Below are 10,966 nucleotides of genomic sequence, written 5' to 3' on the forward strand. Positions count from 1 at the left end.
ATCCTTCCCCTCACCACCACCACCTCATTGTCTGGATTTCCCCTGCAGGCCTGATCTGCCAGGGAGGAGTATAGTCTTGATCTAGACCTTTCTACAGCGGGAGCTGTGGGTTCTGTCTTAAACTTCTCTCTCTCTCTTACTGCTTCCTTTTTCTGTCTCTCACCCTCTTCTCTCCTCCGTGCTTCGGAGAGCCACACCTTGGCTGTATCTAGCCCTTCCACTCGCTCTCTATCTCTTCTCCCTTTACACACCTTATGCATCTGTTTAAGCATGGATTCGAGTTTATCTGCGTCCAGACGTCCCTCAAAAATCCCTGGACTTCATAAATCTTGTAATAATTCACTCAAGAATTATTCTCCTTTGGACTTATTATTAGATGTGACTTTTGAGCAAATGTTATGATCAACTTTTGTAATTAACCATTTAAATTATTCAACCCGTAACTCAGAGTGTTTTAAGACCCCAGTTTCATTACATTTACGTCATTTAGCAGACGCTCTTATCCAGAGCGACTTACAAATTGGTGCATTCACCTTATAGCCAGTGGGATAACCACTTTACAATTATTATTATTATTATTATTATTATTATTATTTTTTTTTGGGGGGGGTTGGGTAAGGGGGGGTTAGAAGGATTACTTTATCCTATCCCAGGTGTTCCTTAAAGAGGTGGGGTTTCAAATGTCTCCGGAAGGTGGTGAGTGACTCCGCTGTCCTGGCGTCGTGAGGGAGCTTTTTCCACCATTGGGGTGCCAGAGCAGCGAACAGTTTTGACTGGGCTGAGCGGGAACTGTGCTTCAGCAGAGGTAGGGGAGCCAGCAGGCCAGAGGTGGATGAACGTAATGCCCTCGTTTGGGTGTAGGGACTGATCAGAGCCTGAAGGTACGGAGGTGCCGATACCCTCACAGCTCCGTAGGCAAGCACCATGGTCTTGTAGCAGATGCGAGCTTCAACTGGAAGCCAGTGTAGTGTGCGGAGGAGCGGGGTGACGTGAGAGAACTTGGGAAGGTTGAACACCAGACGGGCTGCGGCATTCTGGATGAGTTGTAGGGGTTTAATGGCACAGGCAGGGAGCCCAGCCAACAGCGAGTTGCAGTAATCCAGACGGGGGATGACAATTGCCTGGATTAGGACCTGTGCCGCTTCCTGTGTAAGGCAGGGTCGTACTCTCAGAATGTTGTAGAGCATGAACCTACAGGATCGGGTCACCGCCTTGATGTTAGCGGAGAACGACAGGGTGTTGTCCAGGGTCACGCCAAGGCTCTTCGCACTCTGGGAGGAGGACACAACGGAATTGTCAACCGTGATGGCGAGGTCATGGAACGGGCAGTCCTTCCCCGGGAGGAAGAGCAGCTCCGTCTTGCCAAGGTTCAGCTTGAGGTGGTGATCCGTCATCCATACTGATATGTCTGCCAGACATGCAGAGATGCGATTCGCCACCTGGTTATCAGAAGGGGGAAAGGAGAAGATTAGTTGTGTGTCGTCTGCGTAGCAATGATAGGAGAGGCCATGTGAGGATATGACAGAGCCAAGTGACTTGGTGTATAGCGAGAATAGGAGAGGGCCCAGAACTGAGCCCTGGGGGACACCAGTGGTGAGAGCACGTGGTGCGGAGACAGCTTCTCGCCACGCCACTTGGTAGGAGCGACCGGTCAGGTAGGACGCAATCCAAGAGTGAGCCGCGCCAGAGATGCCCAGCTCGGAGAGGGTGGAGAGGAGGATCTGATGGTTCACAGTATCAAAGGCAGCAGACAGGTCTAGAAGGACAAGAGCAGAGGAGAGAGAGTTAGCTTTAGCAGTGCGGAGAGCCTCCGTGACACAGAGAAGAGCAGTCTCAGTTGAATGACCAGTCTTGAAACCTGACTGGTTTGGATCAAGAAGGTCATTCTGAGAGAGATAGCAAGAGAGTTAGCTAAAGACGGCACGCTCAATAGATTTGGAGAGAAAAGAAAGAAGGGATACTGGTCTGTAGTTGTTGACATCAGAGGGATCGAGTGTTGGTTTTTTGAGAAGGGGTGCAACTCTCGCTCTCTTGAAGACGGAAGGGACATAGCCAGCGGTCAAGGATGAGTTCATCAGCGAGGTGAGGTAAGGGAGAAGGTCACCGGAGATGGTCTGGAGAAGAGAGGAGGGGATAGGGTCAAGCGGGCAGGTTGTTGGGCGGCCGGCCGTCACAAGTCGCAAGATTTTATCTGGAGAGAGAGGGGAGAAAGAAGTCAAAGCATAGGGTAGGGCAGTGTGAGCAGGACCAGCAGTGTCATTTGACTTAACAAACGAGGATCGGATGTCGTCAACCTTCTTTTCAAAAGGGTTGACGAAGTCATCCACAGACTGGGAGGAGGGGGGGAGGGGGAGGAGGATTCAGCAGGGAGGAGAAGGTGGCAAAGAGCTTCCTAGGGTTAGAGGCAGATGCTTGGAATTTAGAGTGGTAGAAAGTGGCCTTAGCAGCAGAAACAGATGAAGAAAATGTAGAGAGGAGGGAGTGAAAAGATGCCAGGTCCACAGGGAGTCTAGTTTTCCTCCATTTCCGCTCGGCTGCCCGGAGCCCTGTTCTGTGAGCTCGCAATGAGTCATCAAGCCACGGAGCTGGAGGGGAGGACCGAGCCGGCCGGGAGGATAGGGGACATAGAGAGTCAAAGGATGCAGAAAGGGGAGGAGAGGAGGATTGAGGAGGCAGAATCAGGAGATTGGAGGGAGAAGGATTGAGCAGAGGGAAGAGATGATAGGATGGAAGAGGAGAGAGTAGCGGAGAGAGAGAGCGAAGGTTGCGACGGCGCATTACCATCTGAGTAGGGGCAGAGTGAGTAGTGTTGGAGGAGAGCGAGAGAGAAAAGGATACAAAGTAGTGGTCGGAGACATGGAGGGGAGTTGCAGTGAGATTAGTAGAAGAACAGCATCTAGTAAAGATGAGGTCAAGCGTATTGCTTGCCTTGTGAGTAGGGGGGGATGGTGAGAGGGTGAGGTCAAAAGAGGAGAGGAGTGGAAAGAAGGAGGCAGAGAGAAATGAGTCAAAGGTAGACGTAGGGGAGGTTGAAGTCCCCCAGAACTGTGAGGGGTGAGCCATCCTCAGGAAAGGAACTTATCAAGGCGTCAAGCTCATTGATGAACTCTCCAAGGGAACCTGGAGGGCGATAGATGACAAGGATATTAAGCTTAAATGGGCTAGTGACAGTGACAGCATGGAATTCAAATGAGGAGATAGACAGATGGGTCAGGGGAAAAATAGAGAATGTCCATTTGGGAGAGATGAGGATTCCTGTGCCAACACCCCGCTGACCAGATGCTCTCGGGGTATGCGAGAACACATGGTCAGACGAGGAGAGAGCAGTAGGAGTAGCAGTGTTTTCAGTGGTAATCCATGTTTCCGTCAGCGCCAAGAAGTCGAGGGACTGGAGGGTAACGTAGGCTGAGATTAACTCTGCCTTGTTGGCAGCAGAACGGCAGTTCCAGAGGCTGCCTGAGACCTGGAACTCCACGTGGGTGGTGCGTGCAGGGACCACCAGGTTAGAGAGGCAGCAGCCACACGGTGTGAGGCGTTTGTATAGCCTGTGCGGAGAGGAGAGAACAGGGATAGACAGAGGCATAGTTGACAGGCTGCAGAAAATGGCTACAATAATGCAAAGGAGATCGGAATGAAATGAACTAAACATCTGGGAAAGGAGAGAGCGGGGCCTCCCTCACCACAACACCCAAATATAACTCTCCCAACTTCCACCTCAGAAACTATAATTGTTGTAAAACTACAGCGGTTCAATGTTTTCTAGGAATAGACTAACTTAGTTTATTCAGCTAGCTAACTAGGTACAGTATTCTTCCGTGAAAATCGTCCAGGCACCCTAGTCATAAGACGCCACAGCCAGCTAGCATGCCGGACTCCAACAACACGGTTTAGCACCAATACTCGGCCAAAACAAACCACCAGTGTGTCAACACGCCAAGCAGATCGTTCGTGTCCGTGTCTAACGTTGTGGGTTAGTCCCGACAGCTTGAGCGAGTCCGTCGTCAACTTATTCAGCCAGTTAGTTAGCTAGAATAGTTAGCATACTAGCTAGCCATTGCTTTCAGACAAAGAAGAAACCACTCCTTTCACGGCACGAACATGAAACGGATGGGACAACCATTCTTTCTCACGCGACCTATTTTAGTCCCTTTCTTTGGAATGTATTCTTAGATGTGACTTTTGAGCAAATATTAAGTCTCACACAAGATTATTGGTTAACACTATCGGTCACTTGGAGTTTGTACTTAGACAAATTACAGCCCCAATTTCATGACGTGGAGTTTGTACTTAGACAAATTACGGCTCCAGTTCCATGACTTGGAGTTTGTACTAAGACAAATTACGGCTCCAGTTCCATGACTTGGAGTTTGTACTAAGACAAATTACGGCTCCAGTTTGATGACTTGGAGTTTATACTAAAACAAATTACGGCTCCAGTTTCATGGAACGGATAGAGTTACTGCTAATCTATAGTTGTTTATGACTTATAATATTCTATTTCTCACACATACTATTTTAAATTCCCTTTACTTGATATTTATTGACGATCCCAGACCGTCTCACTATCACACTCTCCTCCCCTGAAGTTTCACCCCGTTCTTCAATTTATCTAGAATACTCGTGCGTGGTTTTCTCTAGATAAACATCTGAAAAACAGATAAACATCTGAAAAACGCTAAAGTTTACTCCCTTCTTGTATACTTTTGACAATCCTTGATTGTCTCAACACAAGGCTAGTTTATGTTTGGTAATGGCCTCTCTACCCGGAGTCTATTTTGGACCCCCCCACCCCTTGCTACACCACTCGTATTTTCTACTTATCTAGAATACTGGCGCATTGGGTTTTCTCTAGATAAGCGTCTAAAAACACGATGGCGAGACTTCCTTGAGGATTTTGGTAATCATTCTCTGTCCTTTACAAGAATTACAACAGTTATTGCAAGTTCAGATAATTTCCCCCAAAACCCATGAATAAAGACTACTGACCTTATTCTTGTAGCTGGGACTCAATTTGGTTGGATCTTGTCACCGTTCCTGCCGTGAACCAGTTCACCGCCGGCCTGGATTGACCCTCAATCTTAGAGGTCAGGACTTTGTCCCACGGATCCTAGATCCACCCGTGCACGGTTTTGGGGTTCCCTGGGACGACAGAAAACGGGTGTTGAGATCCGGCTCGAAGGACCAAGCTGTCACGAGAATTTCTATCTCAATGTTTCAAAAATGAACTTATTACTCAGTCTGTATCCCAGAGGTTGTAAATCTCTAATAATCAGACCAAGTAGCCCAGCATACAATCATCAGGCTTTATTCATGAGAACGTTCTGCAACAAAATGGTTGTACAATTCTTTTATACACACACGTCATACAAAAATCCCACCCCGCTCTAGGCGGGCTGTATTTTTCCACTGTACACATCTTGTAAGCACACACCTGGGTTCAGCTCATGTGATTTTCCTCTGCTCTCCTGACCATCAGGTCACACGCACACACATACACACATGTTCTTATCATTTCTAACTACTTGCTCGGGCAGGCTGCATACTTCAGTTATCTCATCCTCACAATATCCTGCAAGCCTTTCACTCCCCTTTCCCTGTGTGTTTTGGGAACCAGTCTATACTCTATTGCTGGGATATAAACACATTTGATTAATTCTCTAAGCTCTAGTCTACTAATTAGTCATACATTATTAGTTTAACTGAGGGTGTGACATTTTAGTCATATCTTACTCACACATTTCTTTATCACTAACGTTAACGTTCGGCGCGATGACTAGCCCAAACTGCCGCCTGGAATGTATTCTTCCTTTACATCGATGAGATCCAGGATCTTTTGTGTAGCGCTGTCACCATGTTTCAATATGCTTTGCGTTGTAGTCACGACAGACAAAGACATATAGTTAAGCAAACTTTACTAGGCATGTTGTCAACCCGCACATTCCTACAGTAAGTCCCAACTGGTTTCCATTTCCTGTGTAACATCAATATGAGTAACATCAATATTGCTACACTAGGTAGCTACTTCCTATGCCATTGCTGGACAGTTGTGCTTGTCAAGTGAGAGCAAAGAGCATTCATGCCCTCCCCATTGAGTAGTAGACTGTATGTATCAAGGTGACATCTAGATGGTTATCAATATTAGTTATTTCTTATGTATTCTACTTGCAGGGCTGCCAACTTTTGAAGATTGCTTGGAGTGAGATTTCCTATTGTGAATGTCATTATTCCACCCCTAATCGGGGGTCTGGGTTTTTTTGGTTAGAAAACGCTCATATTAACGGTTGGTGGCAGTAGCTATTGGCTAACCATAGGATGGATTGCAGTCTCTTTGTCCATAAGAAACCAACATGTAAATATATATTTAATTTAGGTGAACCATTCCTTTAAAATAGGACCATAGAAAATCCTTGGCCGCCAACCGCTGATCTATATTTCCCTAATACTGGGGGTTTGAATATGTTCATGTGACATTTGATTTCTATAAATTACCCCACATTCAAGAAAAATGTAATGAATATCAATCTTCAGGTGGTTGAGGCTGATTTGCAAAACCCATCATCTTACTCTACATAGGCAAGATCATTTGCATTTATACCACAGGAGGTTGGTTGCACCTTAATGAGGCTCGCGGTAATGGCTGGATTGGAATCAGTGGAATGGTATCAAATACATCAAACGCATGGTTTCCATGTGTTTCCATTTACATGTACATTTTAGTCATTTAGCAGACGCTCTTATCCAGAGCGACTTACAGTTAGTGAGTGCATACATTTTCATTTGAAGTCGGCTGTTTGATGCCATTCCATTTGCTCCGTTCTGGCCATTATTATGAGCCGTTCTCCCCTCAGCAGCCTCCTGTGATTTATACCTTCCGTTTTTGCCTAGCAGCTTGTGCATAATACTAAAATTACAATACAGGATATTTGATGCAAGGAGCATTTAAATATAGCCTATTTTCATGATTTAGCCTACTTTCAACACTGTCCATAAATGCTTAGAAAAATGCATAGTCCTCATTGAACTTTTTTAATTAATTGTTTACATTTATTTTCAAAGAAACAAGATGGCATATCGGATATCAAATAGCATTATTACACAGGCAAAATTGATAAGAAGTGAAATACAAGTATGGAAAATAACAGTATTGTTCTTGCTGAGATAAGCACATTGATTAGTTTATATTGTAGCCCATTGTAGGTTATGGAAATTGTCCTAATGACTTACATCAGCTATTGTGAAGACCAAATAAATTAAACAGGTAATAAAATCTCCTGAAGAAAATACGACATAGCCTAAATCTGCCCCTACACCCAACTCATATTATCTTTCAATGTATTGTCCCCCCCTCTAGAATCAGTTACACATTTGGGTTCACAATCGGTTTGGGCACAATAATGTTGATTATACAGTTAGACAAATCAGGTCACCCTACCAAAATGTATGCTGAATAATACCTTTTCGAAAAATGTAGCCTATAGATCTGGGACTCGGTTTAATCAAGTGGTGGATTAAATAACTAGGCTACAGTATATTATCACATGCTGCCATATGGAAGCATTCTGCGACAGGGACAGTAATGACAGAAAAATGTATGTGTTGACAATTATGTGTACAAAACATCGTTACAAGTTACCGTGCTGCTCTTTTGGCCATCGAGTTCATAAACGTTGTAACAGCCTGAGCGCACTGAACAATACAGATGTACTGTAACCATGTGCCAATGTGAGCGGAACTAGTGCTCTCAAATCAAAATTGAACTGACGCCACTGCCACTTTTACTTGAGTCATTTTCTATTAAGGTATCTCTCGCCTGCTGTGTAGCGGTAGGCGGGGGCGACACTGGTAGATGGTGTCCCTTCGCCCCTGCCTGTCGGGCACAGTTTTCTCCGGTATACAGCAGGCGGGGGCGACACCGTGTGCTAGCTAGCTAACTAGCAAGCTAGCCCACGGTGTCGCTAACTAGCAAGCTAGCTAGTTAGCACACAGGGCAGCCCCAGCCTCCCACCTGCTGTGCTAGCGAGAGGCTCGGGCGACCTCCAAAGTTGATTTCCAAACTGTATCAAGGGTTGATAGAGGCTTTTCCTGATGACACAAAACATGTAAATCAAAAATGTGAGGAAGACCTAGTAGAAGCTATTGATGATGATGAATGCATACAGATATGTTTGAATGCCCAGTCATGTTCATATCATCCCATAAATAAATTACTGCAGTTTAAAGCCATCCATAGAATGTACTATATGCCAGTGAAACTGAATTACATGCACTCAGAAATGTCATTCCTCTGCTGGAGGTGTAAAAGGTGACATATTTGCATATGTTATGGTCTTGTGAAGGCTGGCTGAATTCTGGCAAAGAGTATGTTCTTTTATCTCAGCATGTCTACAGATTATCCCTTCTCCCTGTTTTTGTTTGCTTGGAAAAGTTGATACTGGAGACTGTTATCTGAAGAAACTGTGTAACCAAGCATTTATAGCGGCTAAGAAATGCATTGCCATTAATTGGAAGGTTGGTTTTCCTCCCACAATGTCAAGTTATGTATCACTAGATTTAATTTACTACAAGATTAAAGGTATACTGGGCAACTTTCATAAGGTCTGGTTGCCTTATATGGAATACAGTACAACTAAAGGAGTCTGTATTGAAAACATGCCCTCTTCAGGGGAGATACCCTTTTAGGCAATCCCCAGCGGCTGGGCTGCACAGTCCTGGCCCTGGGGGTCTGCCGTCCTTTGGGTTGTCGCTCTGGCCTTGGCCTAACACACCCAAAACCAATATTGAATGTTTCACTAAGATTCTAAAGCTGAGTGGGGTGTGTTGTGTTGGGGTGCTGCAGGGTGGTGGAGTCCTAGGGACAGGACGGGGCGACCCAGCTATATTGTGTGCTGTTAAAAAGAGCTCTACAGTACTATTATGAGATTAATTATATGGAGAATTTGCTGTTTCTTTGTGTTAATGTACAGTGGGGAAAACAAGTATTTAGTCAGCCACCAATTGTGCAAGTTCTCCCACTTAAAAAGATGAGAGAGGCCTGTAATTTTCATCATAGGTACACATCAACTATGACAGACAAAATGAGAAAAAAATAGGATTATTAATGAATTTATTTGCAAATTATGGTGGAAAATAAGTATTTGGTCAATAACAAAAGTTTCTCAATACTTTGTTATATACCCTTTGTTGGCAATGACACAGGTCAAATGTTTTCTGTAAGTTTTCACACACTGTTGCTGGTATTTTGGCCCATTCCTCCATGCAGATCTCCTCTAGAGCAGTGATGTTTTGGGGCTGTCGCTGGGCAACACGGACTTTCAACTCCCTCCAAAGATTTTCTATGGGGTTGAGATCTGGAGACTGGCTAGGCCACTCCAGGACCTTGAAATGCTTCTTACGAAGCCACTCCTTCGTTGCCCGGGCGGTGTGTTTGGGATCATTGTCATGCTGAAAGACCCAGCCACGTTTCATCTTCAATGCCCTTGCTGATGGAAGGAGGTTTTCACTCAAAATCTCACGATACATGGCCCCATTCATTCTTTCCTTTACACGGATCAGTCATCCTGGTCCCTTTGCAGAAAAACAGCCCCAAAGCATGATGTTTCCACCCCCATGCTTCACAGTAGGTATGGTGTTCTTTGGATGCAACTCAGCATTCTTTGTCCTCCAAACACGACGAGTTGAGTTTTTACCAAAAAGTTATATTTTGGTTTCATCTGACCATATGACATTCTCCCAATCCTCTTCTGGATCATCCAAATGCACTCTAGCAAACTTCAGACGGGCCTGGACATGTACTGGCTTAAGCAGGGGGACACGTCTGGCTCTGCAGGATTTGAGTCCCTGGCGGCGTAGTGTGTTACTGATGGTAGGCTTTGTTACTTTGGTCCCAGCTCTCTGCAGGTCATTCACTAGGTCCCCCCGTGTGGTTCTGGGATTTTTGCTCACCGTTCTTGTGATCATTTTGACCCCACGGGGTGAGATCTTGCGTGGAGCCCCAGATCGAGGGAGATTATCAGTGGTCTTGTATGTCTTCCATTTCCTAATAATTGCTCCCACAGTTGATTTCTTCAAACCAAGCTGCTTACCTATTGCAGATTCAGTCTTCCCAGCCTGGTGCAGGTCTACAATTTTGTTTCTGGTGTCCTTTGACAGCTCTTTGGTCTTGGCCATAGTGGAGTTTGGAGTGTGACTGTTTGAGGTTGTGGACAGGTGTATTTTATACTGATAACAAGTTCAAACAGGTGCCATTAATACAGGTAACGAGTGGAGGACAGAGGGGCCTCTTAAAGAAGAAGTTACAGGTCTGTGAGAGCCAGAAATCTTGCTTGTTTGTAGGTGACCAAATACTTATTTTCCACCATAATTTGCAAATAAATTCATAAAAAATCCTACAATGTGATTTTCTGGAGAAAAAAAATCTCAATTTGTCTGTCATAGTTGACGTGTACCTATGATGAAAATTACAGGCCTCTCTCATCTTTTTAAGTGGGAGAACTTGCACAATTGGTGGCTGACTAAATACTTTCCCCCCCCACTGTATATAGTGTAGTTGAAATGTTACTGATAGTCTGTAGAGGATCTACAGATGGACTATCCAAATAAAGCGATACCAAGATTTGCTGCATTGGGCCATCCAGTGATAAACAATGGAATTGCAGTCAGAGCGACTGCATGTAACACTATAACTATGATATTTTTGTCTGTTCTACAGAAGGAATATCTTGCCCTACGTCAACAAGACCTACTTGGAACAATGTGTATTCAATCGCACAATGTGATTTTCTGGATTTTTTTTCCTCATTTTGTCTGTCATAGTTGACGTGTACCTATGATGAAAATTACAGGCCTCTCTCATCTTTTTAAGTGGGAGAACTTGCACAATTGGTGGCTGACTAAATACTTTTTTCCCCCACTGTATATTTGAGGTGTATGTGGGATTTTTTGTTAAATTTTTTGTTTCCAAACCTTT

Source organism: Coregonus clupeaformis, chromosome 15, assembly GCF_020615455.1.
Source record: "Coregonus clupeaformis isolate EN_2021a chromosome 15, ASM2061545v1, whole genome shotgun sequence".
Lineage (NCBI taxonomy): Eukaryota > Metazoa > Chordata > Actinopteri > Salmoniformes > Salmonidae > Coregonus > Coregonus clupeaformis.